The sequence below is a fragment of the Stomoxys calcitrans genome, chromosome 5 (genome assembly GCF_963082655.1).
Source record: "Stomoxys calcitrans chromosome 5, idStoCalc2.1, whole genome shotgun sequence".
NCBI classification, from domain to species: Eukaryota; Metazoa; Arthropoda; class Insecta; order Diptera; family Muscidae; genus Stomoxys; species Stomoxys calcitrans.
Window position 1 is genome coordinate 157,840,615 of NC_081556.1, and position 17,579 is coordinate 157,858,193.

The window sequence follows — 17,579 nt, forward strand, 5'->3', positions numbered from 1 at the left end:
AATTTGGTAGGTTTTGGTCTGGTTTGGTAGGATTTTTCTTAAGTTTTGGTAAGAAATAATTTTCTTGATTGGCAACACTGACCACAGCAGTAGAATTACAAGGAGTGTTCAGCAGACTGACTGACTGCTTGCCATTTGGCATTTCGTATATTTCTCATAAGTCTGTCATTGTTTGATGTAAAAAACTAAGGAGAGGTCAATAAATACATATCTCAGACCGAAGATTGGTGAAAATCCCCGATTTCGACAGCAACATGCTAATGTTATACACTGTGGCGGCAGCATTTGCCGATAAAAGATTTCTACGCGCCAATTCAATACATACAACCGGCTGCCAAGGGATTGAGCATGCTTATAGACAGGGCAGATGCAATCAAGCCTCACTTGATGACCAAGTCGGCTAAAAAGAGTTTTTTTTTTAATTTCAAGATCTACACTCAGAAAAATGCCTACCGTAACTACCTCTTAGTTACATAATACACTTTAGTTCATGATCTTTACTCATGTGTGGATAAAAATTCTTAAAGGGTTAGAAAATTAACTTGGTACATATTCAACCAGCGTATATATGAAATCGTTTAAAACTCATGTGGTGTTAGTAATTTTACTTAAAACAATTTCAATGTTGGAAAATTGTTGACCCCTTAATACCCACCACCGAAGGATGGGGGTATATTCATTTTGTCATTCCGTTTGCAACACATCGAAATATCCATTTCCGACCCTATAAAGTATATATATTCCTGATCAGCGAAAAAATCAAAGACGATCTAGCCATGTCCGCCCGTTTGTCCGTCTGTCTGTTGAAATCACGCTACAATCTTTAAAAATAGGGATATTGAGCTGAAATAAAGCTGCCATATAGACCGATCTCTCGATTTAAGGTTTTGGGCCCATAAAAAGCGCATTTATTGTCCGATGTCGCCGAAATTTGGGACAGTGATTTGTGTTGGGCCCTTCGACATTCTTCTTCAATATGGCTCAAATCGGTCCAGATTTGAATATATCTGTCATATATACCGATCTCTCGATTTAAAGTTTTGGGGCCATAAAAGGCGCATTTATTGTCTGATTTCGCCAAAATTTAGGACAGTGAAATGTGTTAGGCTCTTCGACATTTTTCTGCAACTTGGCCCAAATTGATTCTGATTTGGATATAGTTGTCATATAGACCGATAACTCGATTTAAAGTCTTGGCTCCATAAAAGGCGCAATTATAATCCGATTTCACTGAAATTTGACACAGTAACTTATGTTAGACTTTTCGACATCCGTGTCGTATATGGTTCAGATCGGTTTATTTTTAGATATAGCTATTTTTCTATACACAATTGAACAATGACTTGTACTTATTAGTATTTGGTCCAAATCGGAACATATTTCGATATAGCTGCTATGTAGCATATCTTATGCATTTTTTCACCGGATTTTGACGAAAGGTGGTTTACGTATATACACGATATGGTGGGTATCCAAAGTTCGGCCCGGCCGAACTTAACGGCTTTTACTTGTTATTTTAAATATATGCGATATTTATATTCGTTAAACCATAACGAAGTTCATTTGATGTAATTATATTTTAGATCCACATTAACTATAACCGAATGAAAATGTCTTTAGCGCTATATGAAGTTCAATTATATTCGAAAGTAGTTTATTTTAACTCAACCATTGGGTCACTTTTTTTGAGTGAACCTATTGAAATATCGAATAGAACCTTGCAAGATTTCCGACGAAAGGAAATTAATTTAGTGGCTACTGCAGTCTTAAAAGCGTATAGCGTATATTGGCTTGAAGATATATATAAATGTTATAAGTAGATTTGGCCCGATTTTGATGAGATTTTCAAAACACATTGCGACATCAAAGAAAACACCGCATGTAAAATTTTTTAAACATCTGATCTGATTTAACATATCGTACAAAAAATATATATGGAAGTTACATCTAAATCTTATCCTATTTTGTTCAAAATTAATAGAGTTAGTCCTTGGACCAAAAAAGGGACTTGCGCAAAATGTTAAAACAATCGGACAACAATTGCGACCTGTGCCGTGATCACAAGAATGCATGGACAGACAGACGGACATAGATAAATCGAAACAATAAGTATAAGTTGTAAAACTTGCTGTACTATAATTCAAAATAAAAAAATTAAATAAATTAAAATAAAAGTATATAAGTTCCGCAATCTAGCCATGTCCATTCGTCTGTCCATTGTAATCACGCTATACTCTTTTAAAACAGAGATATTGAGCTAAAACTTTGTACAGATTCTTTTTTCCATAGGCAGGTTAAGTTCGAGAATGGGCTATTCGTACTGTGCCTTGCTATAGGCCCTCTATAAACGCATCTCCAGAACTAAGGGTCTTAAGCTTTTAATTGTTGACATATTTCGCACAGTGAGTTGCTAGTGGCTCACCATACGAGGGAATATAGTTCAAATCAGTCTATAGTTGACATAGCTGCTATGTAGTTATTGCCTGATTTCGCTGAAATTAGGCATAGTGCGCTGTTTCAGACCATTCGACGTCAAAGCCGAGATTGGTCCAGATCGGACCCTATTTCGATGTAGCTGCATTGGTTGGTCATCAATAGTGAATTTTTGAATGAATTTGATTTTAGCTATCCAGAGTTCTGCCCTTAATTCCTTTTTCGTTGTCATCTGCTTGATTGTTATTCTTCTGCCAGTTTATTAATATTCTTTTTGAACCAACTATAATATATGAGTGGGAAAAATCGTTCCAAAAAGTCACTACTCTAAATTATATACATGTAAGAAACACACTTGATAAATAGTAAACCTATGGGTTGTAATTTAAACATCAACCATTTCATTTGCCAGTTAATTGATTCGTCTTGGCTTTCACTCGAAGTTTTAAGAAAGTTTTAAAAGCAAATTTAGTTTTATGCATCAAACCAAAGAAGACACTCCATTTTTCCCTGGGTAGAAACGGTGGAAACAGTTCCTCATCAAAGAAGAAATACCGCAATGTGTACACTACGTCCTGAAATGCAAACATGGTGGATAGAAAAGTTCGAAATAAATTACGGTCGATTGCATGCTTTAAGGTGGAGTTACATAATATGCGCGCGCATTAAAAATGCAACTCTGCAAACAAATCACACAAAAGCAACGCGAAAAAGTTAAACAATCTTTATCCTTGTCGATTGTACTCGAGCGTCATTTTGTGTTGCCATATAGAGTTTGTAGTCATGACATAACTACCAGATAGTGTACCGCAAACAGCTGAGTAAAATTTTTTCCCGCGAAGTACACTCTCTGTCAACGAGTTTTGTTTGTGTGTGTGTATTATAGCTAAGAACCTTACACACACAAACAACGGAAAATGGCGCGAACTACTGACATACACTAAATCAGAGTTGCACTAATCACTGTTTTTGACAGATAGTGCACTCAATATTTTGTTGTTGGGCAACTGCCACTACCTGTAAATGAATATATCGCCACTGCCACTACCTGTAAATGAATATATCGCCACTGCCACTACCTGTAAATGAATATATCGTTGAATATAGCGCGTTGCTTTTGTGGTATTTGTTTGCAGAGCTGCAGTTTTAATACGTTTTTGATAGGCGCGCATGGCATGCAACTCCACTTTTTGTCTACCATACGGTTCTTTACAATGTTTGCTACCACAATCTTTCGTTATATTTATTCGAGAACATAAGTTGTTTTAGTTTATTCCCGAAGCAAAGAAATGGCACACTGAAGCATGCAACAATCGATATGTTGGTACCTTTTTCGCTGGGCATTTGGATGGGGCTTCTGGTACATACTTCTTCAAAAGTGTGAACACATTTCGTAGTATGGGGTTAATGTGTTTCGCCGAATTATCCAGGAACTGACAGCCATTCATGGTAACATTGTAAAAACGTTGAGCTGTGCCATCAGCTCCCCCAAAGGTTAGCCAATTAACCACAGTAAGAACAGGCACGTCTTCGAAGAACGCAAAGGATCCATTTATTTTATTGCGTTGGTCCCGTTTAATTAGCTCAAAATCGAAGAGTTTGAAAATTTTTGGATTGTGTTCGTGACGAAAGGACTCGATTTCAATTATATGGGACCTCTAAAAAGAGGCGCCGGAAATGTTAACATCTTAGCTTCAGTTTGAGTTTGTCTTTTGTACTTACCAAACTATAGATCAACTGACATATAGTCAAAAGTCAAAACTATGAATATCCTCAAAATGTTACGATTATCCATTTCTTTAACTCTCAGAACAAAATGCTTTAATAGAGTTATTGAACTGAAAGGTAAGACTAATCTTATTGTCGGATAGTCACAAACAAAACAATTAAAAATCGATCAACAAAAAGTTGTGGAACAATTAGCGATATAGCCGAACATTGCACTAGAGAGATTAATTTGGAAAGTTAGCTCAAAGATGGAGTATATTTGGATGATGATGTGAGTGTATTGGTAACTAGCAAATTATTGTTAATGCACGCAAAGGACCAGAAACGTAGCCAGGATTTTATTTTGGGGGGATATAATCGTTAAATATTTCAAAAAATAAATATTGACCAATTTTTTCGAAGAACCATCTACATTCTGCATAAATGTTGTCGCTAATTTCTTCTTCGAACTTGATTGAAATCGATCGAAAATCCTGTTTTGATGGAAATGATGTCTGATAAAAATTGCATCCAACTATTGCCGTAATGCTTATAATTTGCATCATGTCTTTAAAAGTCCTAAAGTTTCCTAATGCATTGGAGATAAGATAAGAAAAGGAGGTAGAACTAAAAATCAGAAACACCCAGGGATTTCTCCGTTATTGTTGCTTTAAACTTTTTTCTTTCTTTGCCCACTAATTGATGCCAAGTGACCTAGCGGCAAACGGAAGTGTTATATAAAACCTGCTCTCATAGATAAAAGTCTGCTGACTAATATTATTTTAACACATTTCCTCACTTAAGATTGGTACTAAATTCGTGTTTCACAGTGAAAAAACACCCAGGTATTTTGCGCTTTCTGTAAATGGAACATTCTCTCCACCCAAGGACAGTACACCTCCTTGAGGTGTTCCTCTGCTGACCCATATTTCTTATGGTGGAGTTGATGCTTAGAAACTCCAACTCCTTCATGATTGACGTCGGTTTTACATTTTTGAAAGCACCTTCAATGTTAAGAAATACTAACATTGCATATTCCTTGACAGCGAGAGAGCCCTCTATTAAGCCGACTAGGTCGTGAAGGGCTGTTTCAGTGGATTTGCCTTTACTATATGCATGCTGCTGCCGCGACAGGTGATCTGCAGGGATCTTTGCCCTAAGATTAATTTCTATCAACCTCTCAAGAGTCTTCAGCATAATGGATGACAGACTAATAGGACGAAAATCTTTCTCCTTCGTGTGGTAGGGTTTTCCTGCTTTCGGAATGAAAATTACCTTCGTGTCCCTCCATCCCACAGGTATATATATCGTGAGCCATATATAGGCACACGATTCAGTAATGAGACTTGTTTATTTCAAGGCTGGCTACTACTAAATCTTCAGTGCTTAGCGACGGATGAAGAAAAACATTTAGTTGGCACACTAAGTTTGCCGAAATTATATGAGCTGAGTTGTTTTTCAGTATCGTAACGGGACACATTGGATTACGAGCTCACTTATGCTAAATCGGTGCGGCAAGTGGTAGCATGGGTATGACATGCAAGGAAGATGATGAGACGTTGAAGCATTTCCTATGACATTGCCCGGCATTCGACGCTACCATACACCGGCACTTAGGTGGGGACGCATTACAAGACACGAACCAACTTAGGGACGTGGTATAGCAAAGAATTAAGGATTTTGTAAGTAGCACAAAATTCCTGAGGTTACTATTTAGAGTACACAATAAGCCGATTAATGGCTTAGGTTTACGCCCGTTGTGGCATGCCGCACCCTCTTTTCCACCTTACCTACCTTATAAAAGTGTAGCCAAAGATCCATGGTGGTGGGTTTACAAATTTCGAACCGCACCTTTTTACTTGTTAAAAATGTTGTTTACCCTTAAATTGTTTGTTTATACTAAACATATGTTTAGAAATATTGCAGTTTTTCCCTAGAGAGAAACTCTCCAATAAATTCTTGCAACTCATCTGTCAAATTCTCTTGCACGCTCTATCTCTTTCTTTGACTCTTTTTGGTTGAAATAAATTTCAATAACAATACCCAACAAACATTGTGCGTTCGAAAATATGGGAAATATGTAAATACGGCATTTATATGTATATAAAAGACTTTCCGCAGAATAATTTCTTAAAATAACATTCTGTCGTCGTCACATGTCGTGTATTGTTTTTGAAACGGATTCAACCACTTTAATTATTCACATTGTTTATTCACTACTATGGAATAGCTGCACTGCTAGAAATACCCGTCATTCCGTTGGTAACAGCCCGAATTGTTAATATGAGAGCAAATAAGATACAAAGATCTTTTTAATCGTCTTGACATTCTGAGTCCGACTGTCCATCCACCTGTTCAAACGATTAAGGCTTCGATGTTATGATGTTTGTAATGTATATTGGGGTGGATCGTTATGGATGGCTCAAAAAAGCGCACCAAGAGGTAGTCAAAACGGTTCATAATCTGGTATAGCTGTCATATAAACCGATCTTGGATCTTGACTTCTTGAGCCCATGGAACGCGAAATTCTCAACCGATTTGGCTGAAATTTTGCATGAGGTGTTTTGTTACGACTTCCCATAACTATGCTAAGTATGGCGCAATTCTCATCCGATTTGGAAGAAATTTTGTACAACGGCTTTTCTCATGACCTTCAACATACGTGTCTAATATGATCTGAATCGATCAATAGCTTGATACAGCTCCCATATAAACCGATCTCCCGATTTTGCTTTTTGAGCTCCTACAAGACGCAATTCCCATCTGAATAAACTGAAATATTACACAATGACTTCTACAATATTCAGCATTCAATTCATTTATGATGTAGCTCCAAAAGCACAACAGTTCTTATTCAATATTCTTTGTTTACCTAATAAGAGACACTGCGCATAGTACTCGACAAATGCGATCCATGGTGGAGGGTATATACGATTCTTGCCCGGCCGAACTTAGCACGCTCTTACTTGTTTTATTTTTGTTTTGATTTTGCAGTTGTACTAATGACGATACCTCTTAATTGTACCATGGAAAACGGCGCACCCCACGAGTTTTGGGCAAATTTCCCGAAACTTAGTAATATCACCACTAGTAACCCACGTGCAAAATGCAAGTGGTTTAATTTCAGCCGTTTTGTTTATTATTCTAAACCAATTTGTTTCAGAGCGATAAGAAAGCGGAAAATTAATTTTGATTTTAGACCCTGGTTGCTTGAAATATAATTCTTAGAATTCATCGTAGGTAACGATTTGACAAACGCTCTAATGTGTACTGTAGGCGCCCATCCTAATGTATACTGATGTATCCACTGAAATCTGTCAAGCAAAGTACACAAAGTTAAAATAAAATTCCAAACATCCAATTTCTTTTTTGGCTGACATTTGGCGTGTAATGTACAAAAGTATGTATATAGGCAAAATACAGAAGCAACCGCGTTAAATCTATGGTGATGGCTATCGCAGATCATTCACAATTTAATATAAAGATGAGTATTTCTAACGCACAACAACACCATATTGGTTTACTCACTATGAACATAAGATATTCTGCACTGATGACTTAATCGTTTTTGCAAATCACTTAGATTTGTGTAAACTGTAACTTGAGAGGCGGTTTGATGGTTCATCACTTTTATTTCACAATTAGATTTATCTTCAGCGATGAGTACAAGGCTAGAAAATCATTTTTCCCCGACGTATGAATATACGTGTATGGATATTTTGCCACTAACTGTACTGTATTGGGGATGATGTATGTACCCGTCGTACATTATTAAAAAGTAATAAACTTTAATTGAAACACATCATGTTTTTTTTTGTTTATTTTTCGTGAATTTGTTGTTGTTGTTTTTGTTTGCTTGGGATATGTTTGTTTCTTAAGGTCTTAATTATGTTTATTACAATAACAATTTACGTTGTGGGGAGTTAGGGATGTTGTGACATTTTGTAGTTAATTTCGTATTGAACGGGCGAAACATGTGGTTGTTAAAGTTGTTGATGTTGTTGTTGTTCTTAATTATTAAGAATTTTCAAATAGCAGTTCGTCATAAAAGTAGGAACGAACGAACGATAAAGATCGAGATCATATTTTCATTTTTGTGTGTGTGTTATTTTTTTTTTTTTGTTATATTTTCGCTTAATAAGTTTGCGCGATGCGGCGGCAGTTGCGTTTGTTGTTAATTTCTTGTTGACTTTGATGCGGTTTTTATTTACGATTTGTTTGACTGTCATCACTTGACATTTGGATTGGATGTTCGTTCGGTTGGTTTGTTGGTGGCGGACATTAAATAAAATTGGGAAGGAATTGTATGTGAGGGAAGAATGGATAGATGGATGGATGGGACGTCTTCTTTGGTATCGACACTGATGTCTCGGTTGCTGGCAATCTGCGGGCTTGAATCTTCACATCACAGCGCTTTGTTTCACTTGCGATTCAGTCGACTCAGTCCCAATTCAATTGAATTGTATCTGTATCGAATTCATTTCATTCATTAAAATTAATCAAAAGTTCTCGGAGGAGCAGCAACAGCAGCAGCAATGTTGACAAACCAACAACGAAACACGAAAGGCGAACGTCTTTCTAGCACAACAAACATGAAAGTCTTTAGCAAGGAAACGGCAAACAGACACTGCAGACAACAACACTCATCGCCTTCGTTGCGCTCTACGCGGTACTACAGAGTATGAATAAACGCAGTCCGTATGCCGCTTCTAAAGCATTGTGTGTTAGTCTTCTTTACTTTGGAATTGTGCGCAATATGGGCGTACATATGGTTGTGTTTGTATGTGTTCATATAGCTAAATTCCAAAATAGCCCATCAGCATATAAACTTAAATATAAAACCCATACAAATTTTATCTATTGCGATAATAGCATTTCTACACACTCGCATCCATAGAAAATCTTAAGTCTTGCGACATTAAGGATTATATCAGTTATGTAAGCCATTATTAGAAGTGGCATCGTTCTGCGACACATCTATCGGACATGACCTTAAAACGAAATTTCTAATCATTAAAGCTGTCATTACACGATCAGACATGTCATATGTAATTTCATAAATATCATCAAATGTAATATGAGAAATGGATATTGGAATAAATACATATGAGATTACACCCAGAGAAAGTTGATACCAAACGTGTTCATGTCAGTACCATACGGTATTGATAGTAAATCAACACCTTATGGTAAAAAAAATACCGGATGGTATGGAAGAACTATTAAATGATTAGTTCCGTTTGATATTAGCCTTATTAACGAACTGGTATTGCCTTTAGCAACAGACCGATATTGGTTTTAGTACCAAACCGTTATTGATTATTCCACCCCCTTATTGTAAGCTTATTTTATTTCGATTATTTATGTTACTTATTACAAAAAATAATGTCACACCAAATGGTATTAAAAATATTTGCCGATGACATGAAAAAAATAATAACGGCGGTATTCGAAAAGTAGTCATTTTTCTATCAGTGTACATACAGATTAGATCGCGGTCTATTCGCTTATTCACGAAAGTTTGTGATTACAAATCGTAATAAATTCTTGCAATGCAAAGATTGATTCCCCGTTTTTCGTGCGATTTGCATTTTATTTACATTACATATCGTTGGCAACACTTAAACATCTGCAGCCTAATTGCATACGTAATACGTCTTTTTGGGTCAATTAAATGTTACCTGCTTTAGAAGAAACTTTTAAAATTGTAAAATAATTATACTGCATTATCAATATTTATTATTATTTGGTTTTGGAATCGTATGATGATAAAATGCAAAGCTAAACCCCCATTTTGTCACACCACCGTTTTATCTTCTGAACGACACAATTCGGTGCACGCGCATTTTTAGTAGCCTTTATAAACGGCAAGAACACAGCCACAAACCAAAATTTGCTAAATTCAATAGAAAAGGTCTTGCAAAGGCCCAAAGGCATTTATTTGAATAGAAAAAAAAAATAAAATATGTTCTTAATCGCTTTGCTTACGCTATAGTTGTCGGTTTCTCATTACTATCGACCGACTCACTATGATGTTGGGAGGAATTACACTTCCCTGCTTGCCTTTTTTATCAGTTGCCCCAGTTAGATAAACATTTCTGACCAAGTTCATCCTCCCAGTATATCAGATCTTGCTATGTCTGAGGAGTGACATTGTTTATGCAAGATCTCTAAGGGATTTGGCGTTCTCTGCCTTTCAATTGGAACGTTAGACTCGAAAGTGATCAGTTTATTGTCGATTGCGTAATAAAGCTAAGAGTATAATGCGATATTTCCCAAGATTTTTAATGGTATAGATTCAAGTGGAATGTGGAGGCTACTTAAGGCTAAAGGATGCATCGGAGGTGATATGGATGATATTGATCTTGATGTTCATGAACTTAATCGAGCATGTGCAAATAATGACAAATGAAAGCCGTATAAAAGGAAAACATTGCTCTTTAAGTCATTAAACAGTCTTGACGCAGGAAGCCACTAAAAGGTGATTTTTTAAGCTATTATCTTTTTGGCAACACTGACTTAAACAGCTCACGCACGTTTAGTGTCTTGTTTCACTGTCAAACATCTTTAGTTTGGTCTATAATTTAACCATGAATAGTCTTACAAACGAACAACGCCGGCAAATTGTTGAGTTTTATTATTAAAATTCGTGCTGTGTTAAGAAAGTTCATCGCGCGCTTCTTCCATTGAGCGTCATTTTTACCACAATTGGTACGTAAATAATCAGAATTGTTGATTTTGAAGTGAAGATCAGCCAGAAGCATTGCAAGAGCTACCAATGCATCCAGAAAAAGTCACAAGTTTATGGACTGGTGGCATCATTGGACCCAAGATATATTCATTTACAGATAGTGGTAGTTGCCCAACAACAAAATATTGATTCCACTATCTGCCAAAATCATTGATTAGTGCAACTCGGATTTAGTGTATGTTACTAGTTCGCGCCATTTTTCCTTATTTGTGTGTTATGGTTACACAACACAACCAAAACTCTTTGATAGATAATGCATTTTGCGAGAAAAAAATGTACTCAGCTGTTACGGGTTTACCTGGTAATTATGTCATGACTGGACCGTACTTCTTCAAAGATGATGGCAATCGTAACGTAACTGAATGGCGCGAGATGATATCCAACTTTTTTTTGCCCAAAATCCAAGAACGGTGCCACATGCCACACAGCACGCGTAACAATGGACTTATTGAGAGACGAATTCGTGAACATTTTATTTCATGTTCGGGACCGATCAATTGGCCGCCTAGATCGTGCGATTTAACTCCTTGACGCATTGGAAGACAACATTGAAGCATTTATTTGTGAGATACCGGCCGAAATGTTGGAAAAAGTATGCCAAAATTGGACCATTTGAGGCGTAGTCACGGTCAACATTTGCATAAAATGATCTTCAAGCATTAAATTATATGGAGCTTAAATTATATGGAGTACTATCGGTTCAAATAAAGATTTCATGCATTTTTTTGATTTTATGTGTTTTTTTTTTTTGAAAAACTTTCCTATAGCTCTTAAAAATTTATTCTCTATATATTATATATATACTCAACCTTCAAGCTAAAAAATTAAAAAAAAAGGATTGTTATATTCATTTACATTTCAGCCACCACCAATGAGTGTTCATACATATTTCTCCGTGGATAAATACACCATGTGTGCTGGTGTACGGTTGAGTGTAAATGCATATCTGCTGTATAGGCTAGGCTGGCTATTCGCATTCATACTCGCATTCAGCGGTATTTTGTATACATTCGACCAAGTATCCATAGAAAAACCAAAACAAGGAATGGCTACAGAAGTGAACAAAACAAACGCAAAATTAGGGGTATGGTACTCTGCATTCTCTTGTTGTTTGTCTTTTGTTTAGTGGCGTTTTTTGCGCTCGGTGTTCTTTCTTTATATCTTTTTTTGTTTCGCTTTGTTTGCCTTCGGAAGGAAATCATATGGTTGGGAAGTGCATTTGGGTCGCAGCAAACGAACGTTTCAGTTATTGGATTGTAAACAGAGAGGCGCAAACAATAGAACAGAGAGCGGGAGAGTAAGCTGAGAGTCTTCAAAAGATGTTCACAAATAGCACTCCTGGTTAAAGGCAATTGAATTACAAACACACACACGTGTTTACAATAGGTTTCCATTTTGACATCGGTATATGAAAGTTTGCTTGTTTTTTCTTGAGGGGAAACAGGTGTGGAATATAGTCCTAAGAATAAACACATTTTTAATTTACTCTCAGTGTCAAGGCTCTCAAATGCATGACCTATTTTAATGAACAAATAAATCTGTATGTCCAATACCATATAGGTAGCTATGAATGTATATTTGTTTCTTGGAAGTTGCCTTTCGTGTTGTACAATAATCCCGCACCCATGTCCAAGACTACCCCACAAACCTATATTTGCACCAATCTTAGAGTTATGATATGAGTTCAATTTTGGTGTATGGATAGCGATATACACATACTTATGTATATATAGGTATGTACTTGTGGAACAACAGGCCTGTTTTATTTAACAAGGGCCAAAAAATCGAAAATAACATATGGATATGAGTTTACCAATTACTACTATGATTTCTAACTTGGTTGGTATATAAATAATGAACTAGCGCATGAGTAACTTTTCGTTAACCACGCTATAAATTACTACTTAGTTATTTGTTTGTAACACCTGGAAGAAGCCTAGCAACGAAGCCATTTAAAATTGGAAGAAACCGGTTGAGATGTGGGTATAGCTCCCATATACATATATATTCGTCCGATTTGGAGTAATATTGCAAAAATATATTCATTTGTAAACCGATCTTCAGTTTTGAAACCTGTGTAATCGCATTTATCATCCAATCTTCTCCAAATTTTGCACAACGATACCTCTGTGACTCCTACCATACAGATTATAGTCAGAATTCTACATTTAAAATTTAAGGAAATTTTAATTTCGACGAATTAAGGATGGTACTTTATTGGGGTTTCTTGTTGAAACTCCATTAAAAAAAAAAACAAATGGAAAGATTTGCAGAAATATGTTCGTTTCGTCATAACTTGTTTTTTCTTCTAGGGAAAATTTACATTTCGGGACGCCCATTGAGAGTACAACCACAGTCGCTGTGCAACAAGTCATTTTCTTACGCAAAATATACGCGATCGCCAAACTTCGAATTGTAACTGAGTGTTAGTGATGGCGCTCACATATATTTACTCTGGCTCTTCTTACATTTGAGAGTTAATTTCTCTCACTCCCTCTCTGAATTGACACATTTTAGGTACTTTTTAAACATAGTTTGTAGAGATTTCATGATTTAAAGCAACGAAATAAATTACTATCGGCATTGTATCATTCATATTTCGCAAAATAGTTTACTACCATCGACTGTTATTGTTACAAATCTAAAAATAGATTTTTTTTTGCTGCTTGGCGCGTTAACTCAAAAATTAAGTGAATGTATGTTTACTTAAAGTAAGGCGTGTAGCACGGAGGGAGAGCATACGCTTCGCCATCGGGAGGTTGGCTGTTCAAATCCCAGTCGGGTTGATTATTGGCAAAAAATCATTCGATCGCTAAGATCGACTCGAAAAGAAAAATAGAAATTAAAGAAAGAAATAAAAATTAAAAACATTATTCGCCCTAAAGCGTAGTAGTAAATCTCACAATGTAATTAAACATTTTTATTTGGCGTGTAAAACGTTGTTTTGGTAGAAAACAGTTGTATGTTTACAACATTGTTATCAAATGGCTGTCAAAGCCATACGTGTTGAAGTCTATGCTACTTTTATTACCAGGGATATTGTAGTTCCAATTGATTCTTTCAAGAATAGTGGTATAGTACTTTTTTATCAATAATCGGCACAGACAGTGTGTAATCCATAATGCCTGGGAAACCGGGCATTGTATCAAGAATAACACATTGTTCGTAGGCGCCGCATGACCAAAGGGAAAGCTCCCTTTGCCTCACAGCAGTGGTAGCAGCAATTTGTCTAGCCGCGATGTCCAGAGGCATTGAAGAGCCGTCCACCAGACTACAACACCATATAACATAGGTCTGACAACTGCAGTATATACCCAGTGCATGATACGCAGTTTAAGCCCCAAACTTTTGACAATAGCTCTCTTGCAAGTGTATAGTACAAGAGTTGACTTTCTTGCCTTTTCCAAAATATTGGATTTGAAGTTAAATTTCCTGTCTAGCCAAACAACCAGGTATTTTGCGCTTTCAGTAAATGAAACATACTCTCCTCCCAAGGAGACAGATGCCGCTGTAAGTAACTTGAATCTCCTGCTGAAAAGACCTACTTGTGCCTTGCACGGATTTACACCTAGACCACTTTCGGGAGCCCTCTTCGCTGTTGCACGTAGAGCTTTCTGAAGTATGTCTCTTAGAGAGCTGGGAAACTTTTCCCTAACCGCAATTACCACGTCATCAGCATACGCGACCTCTATGAACTTTTTTTTACACATTTTTCTTCCATAGACAAAAATATGTATATTTTTAATAGCAAATATTCCATTCTTCTGCTGACCCATCTTTTTATATCCGCAGATCCCAGGCCTGTCGTAATGCATCTCTTACGATAGTTATGATGATGGAGAAAGTACAGGGTATTGTGGCGATGCTGATATCGAGGGCGTTAAGGAGTGCTCCAAGAGCAGCACTGAATGCGATACTTTATCTCATACCTTTGCACTTGTGCGTGGATGGCGTTGAGTACAGTCCTCTGACTGAGAGAGTCAAGAACTTGCGCTCTTCTGATTTTGAGCATTCGTTTGTTCTGCGGTAGGCAGATGGCGTGGCATGACTAAATGGCATTGCCAAGCTGATCTTTCCTAGATGGCGACTCGAAGTTTGTCTTCTCGGAGCGGGCGTCCCGAAATTCTCTGGTCCCTCTATATACACGGATTGGTCCAATATGAATGAGGGCACTGGGGATTAGAGAGTCACATAGACTTCTAATCGGGTGTAGTGTCTTTCATATCCCTAATATCTCAACAAAAAAAGTAGTTTTGAGTAGTTTTTTTAACTTATGTTAGAAAAAGTACGTCTTATGCATAGTGTGATTATTTATAGGCCTGATGGCTTCGCATTGCATGAAATGAAATAAATAAATAAAAAAAAACACAAAATAAAAAGACAACGTTACTTAAAATACTTAAACTAACGATTTTTGTAAACATATGATTGTCATAGTTCGCTGCATTTAATAGACATGTACAGTTAAAATCTACGAAATTTGACAATGTTGCTAGCCACATGTTGACATCTTTTGTAAAATGAACTTAGTACCGCTTATTTGAAAAAATTTCGTAGTCATTTCACAAATGGCAACATTTTGGCCAAAGAAACCAAAAAAAACATCTAATGTGGTAACCTTGTCAAACTACCGAAATAACGATTTTCGGAAATTTTTCCTCAAAAAGGAATGTTGTAACAGCCTTTAGCCTGCATTTCCAATGTGGTGTAGGATATCAAAAGGTCGGCTTTATCTGTCATGAAAGTTAATTAATTGAACTGAATAATAGAATCTTAAGGTAAAATTAAAAACAATGTTTATGTGTAAATACATAATACGCCCAAATATTTGTATGCATGTTTTCATCGTTTCATGCGGCAAACTATTAAATAAAATTAAACAGACCAACATTTTTATAGCTGATTTATTGCTACAGGGCAAACACTCGTTGTCAGTTTTATTTGAGGTCTCATTCAACTCTCCCAGAAATAGCGTAAACAAAAAAAATTGTTTTCTTTCCATAAACATAATTAGTAATAACCAAAATGTAAATATTAAAATTAATACCATAAACAAAATGAACCATAAAGTCAAAGAAATCTGATAGATAACCTGGTTGGTTTTTGAAAAATGAAAAACTCTTTAAGATCCTATAAGTCCTCCGGAATTCAGTTTTAGCCCATCGAACTTACAAAGCTCAAGCATTACATTTTTATAAATATTTTTATTTTAAACTATAAGTCTATTTTTTAAAAGTTTATATCAAATCTTTTATCTTAAGAAATCAGCATATCGCGCGCCGGACAACCCATCGACTCCTTCTGCCTAGCTATTATACATATTCTGCCAATTTAAGTTTAGGCTGACTAGTTGTAATATTAGGTTATATTGAAGAGGATGCAAATTATAAACCACCCTAAGCAGCTAGTGGCATACACACCAGTGGTGACCACACTTACACACGGATTTTCGTCGTCCTTCCTACCGTTTCACTGTTCCATTCTGTTAAATGCGTCTACGCCTTTAACTTGTACTGTGTCACCCTTTACATTCATCAAGTCGTCTGCCCTCTCGTTTCTCCTTACTCCGTATGAACGTATGAACGTATTTTCTATTTTTTTATACCCTCCACCATAGGATGGGGGTATACTTATTTCGTCATTCTGTTTGTAACACCTCGAAATATGCGTCTGAGACCCCATAAAGTGTATATATTCCGTCTGTCCGTCTGTCTGTCGAAAGCAAGCTAACTTTCGAAGGAGTAAAGCTAGGAGCATGGAATTCTGCACAAATACTTTTTATTAGTGTAGGTCGATTGGGATTGTAAATGGGCCAATTCGGTCCATGTTTTGATATAGCTTCCATAGAAACCGATATTGGGTCTTGTTTTTTTTAAGCCTCTAGACTGTGCATTTCTTGTCCGATTTGACTGAAAAATTGCGCGTGGTGTTTTGGTATCACTTCCAACAACTGTGTTAAATCGGGCCATGTTTTGATATAGCTGCCATATAAACCGATCATGGATCTTGACTTCTTGAGCCTCTAGAGGGCGCTATTCTTGTCCAATTTGACTGAAATGTTGAACGTGGTGTTTTGGTGTCACTTCCAACAACCATGCTAAGTGTGGTTTAAATCGGTCCATGTTTTGATATAGCTGCCATATAAACCGATCTTGGGTCTTGACTTCTTGAGCCTCTAGAGGTCGCAATTCTCATCCGATTTGGATTTTGTACAACGGCTTCTCTCATGACCTTCAACATACGTGTATAATATGGTCTGAATCGATCAATAGCTTGATACAGCTCCCAAAAAAACCGATCTCCCGATTTTGCTTCTTGAGTCCCTACAAGGCGCAATTCTTATCCGAATGGACTGAAATATTCCACAATAACTTCTACAATGTTCATCATTCAATTCATTTATGGTCCAATCAGACTATAACTTGATATAGTTCCAATAGCATAACAGTTCTTATTCAATATTCTTTGTTTGCCTAAAAAGAGATACCGCGTAAAGAACTCGACAAATGCGATCTATAGTGGAGGGTATATAAGATTCGGCCCGGCCGAACTTAGCACGCTTTTACTTGTTTATGCTAACCAGTCATTCCGTTTGTAACACCTCGAAATATTGGTATGCGACTTCATAAAGAATATACAGGGTGGCTGATGAAAGCCGCTACCAAAAAAAAATGTAATAACTTTTTTT